This window comes from Myotis myotis, unplaced genomic scaffold (assembly GCF_014108235.1).
Source record: "Myotis myotis isolate mMyoMyo1 unplaced genomic scaffold, mMyoMyo1.p scaffold_m19_p_4, whole genome shotgun sequence".
Taxonomy (NCBI): domain Eukaryota; kingdom Metazoa; phylum Chordata; class Mammalia; order Chiroptera; family Vespertilionidae; genus Myotis; species Myotis myotis.
The window spans coordinates 5609426-5612145 of record NW_023416346.1 but is presented as its reverse complement, the minus strand read 5'-3'; positions in this window follow the sequence as shown (position 1 = coordinate 5612145).

Sequence of the window (2720 nt, the reverse complement as noted above, 5' to 3'; positions counted from 1 at the left end):
TACGGAAACTAATGCAGTTCACCTGGCATCGACTTCCTCATTGTAGTAAAGAGAATTCTATTTGCAAACCCAGAATGATTATTTTAGTGATATTAAAAAGAAAACCCCAGCAGTAATTTATAACGAATCAGACACTGTGACAGATACCACAGATCACACACTAGTAAGACAGGGGATGGGGAAATGTGTCCTTTGCCTGTGCAATCAGGGAGAGAGGAAAATACTAAGGTAGCAGAATGTGAATGGTCACACAAATACACAATTCCAGACAATTCCACAGAAGCAACTTATAGGGCAGCGGTTCTCAACCTGTGGGTTGCGACCCCTTTGGGGGTCGAACGACCCCTTCACAGAGGTCACCTGAAGACCATTGGAAAACACATCTATAATTACATATTATTTTTGTGATTAATCACTATGCTTTAATTATGTTCAATTTGTAACAATGAAATTGGGGGTCACCACAACATGAGGAACTGTATTACAGGGTCGCAGCATCAGGAAGGTTGAGAACCACTGTTCTAGGGGAAAGCGTGGGTTTAGGTTGAGGCTGGTTTCAAAGGGAAGGCATCTGTGTCAGGTAGTCAGTGTTCTTGCCTGTAAGGAACCCAACTAAATCCTGTAAAACTTAAGCCAAAGGAGATGTATTAGAAAAATATAGAGGTTCATATCGAAACATAGCTGGAAGAGACTCAGGATATACATGGCAATAAAAATGCTCAAAAAGACCGAGAAATAGAAAATACATCAAAGGCTCGATCACATGAATGTGCATATCCCCAGAGCCATTTTAATGGATATGATAAAGAACTGGCCCCCTTCCTCGTATCACTAGCTCAGGATTCCAAGTCCTGGGAGCGAGTCCTAACAAATCAAGCCTAAAACACAAGGGCCTACTCTCCTGACTTTGTGGGGAGGGGAGGGTTGGAAGAAAAATGATCTGAGGGGTTATAGATAGTAGTCTAACGGAAATGTAATCTCCATGGGAGATTTCTCCAAAGAGCCATGTGGGTGTCCAAGTGAAGTGCCTACCCCTCTCTGTAGAAACAAATTTGAAGCTGTGACCAGGAAGATAGGGGAAGGAAAGCTCACTGAAGGGTCTGTGCCAGCGGTTCTCAACCTGTGGGTCACGACCCCTTTGGGGGTCGAACGACCCTTTCACAGGGGTCGCCTAAGACCATTGGAAAACACATATATAATTACATATTGTTTTTGTGATGAATCACTATGCTTTCATTATGTTCCATTTGTAACAGTGAAATTGGGGGTCACCACAACATGAGGAACTGTATTAAAGGGTCGTGGCATGAGGAAGGTTCAGAACCACTGGGCTATGCAGAAGGGCCAGGTTGGGCACAGAAGATGACCTGAGATGCATTATAATCAGTCCCCTGTCTGATTGATTCAGAATCAAAGGAAGTCTATGTGGGTGGAGTCAGTGATGGGGAGTAGACACTAAGACAGTGATGGCGAACCTTTTGAGCTCGGCGTGTCAGCATTTTGAAAAACCCTCACTTAACTCTGGTGCCGTGTCACATATAGAAATGTTTTGATATTTGCAAACATAGTAAAACAAAGGCATATTTTTGATATTTATTTTATATATTTAAATGCCGTTTAACAAAGAAAAATCAACCAAAAATTGAGTTCGCGTGTCACCTCTGACACACGTGTCATAGGTTCACCATCACTGCACTAAGACAATGTGGAAAGTCAAAGTGTCAACTCAGAAATTTGCAGGATGTAACTCAAATATTTAACATATTAAGTTCAATGTAAGATTATTTTGTTTTCTTTTGTGTTTTGTAGCAAAGGAGAAAAAAGACCTATATTTTTTAGACCTGTTTTTTTAAGAAGTCTTTTTCATTGCCATTTAGAAAATTATTTAAAAGTAGTCATAGAGTCCTGGCCTGTGTGGCTCAGTTGGTTGAGTGTTGTCCCATGCACTGAAAGGTCGCCAATGCAATCCCCAGTCAGGGCACATGCCTGGGTTGTGGGCTCCATCGTTGTTCAGGGTGTGTGTGGTAGGCAGCCGATTGATGTTTCTCTCCCTCTCCCTTCTTCTCCCTCTAAAATCAATGAAAACATATTTTAAAAAATAAAAATAAAAAATAAAAGTATCCATAGTGACTGAAGAGAGCCAGTTGAGCCATTTTCTTTCTTCTTCTTTTTAAAAATATTTTTATTGACTTCAGAGAGGAAGGGAGAGGGGGAGAGAGATAGAAACATCAACGATGAAAGAGAATCATTCATCCTGCACGCCCCCTACTGGGAATGGAGCCTGCAACCCAGGCATGTGCCCTGACTGGGAATCAAATCGTGACCTCCTGGTTCATAGGTTGAAGCTCAACCCCTGAGCCATGCCGGCTGGGCGAGATTTGTGCATTTTATTGAATGCATTGAATCCAAGGCCAGGATTCCTCATTCTTTATATCTCTTAATCTAGTTTCCCATTCCTTGCCATCTGCACTCTCCTGAAACCCCTTAGTACACATGCAAATCACAGTCATTATGGCATCCTAATTCCCCTTTAATTTACCAAAGAGGGAGGGCCAGAAACCAATATGCAAAGGCACAAGGTTTTATTTAGGCAGTCAGCAGTTTCTGGAGGGTTCCTGAGTCCTGCTTAGTGTCCCAGTAGAATGGCTGTGCAGGATTCAGGATAAAGTGCTGTATATCTTTTGAGCTGGGAAACATGAACACGAGTATCAGTACCTTGG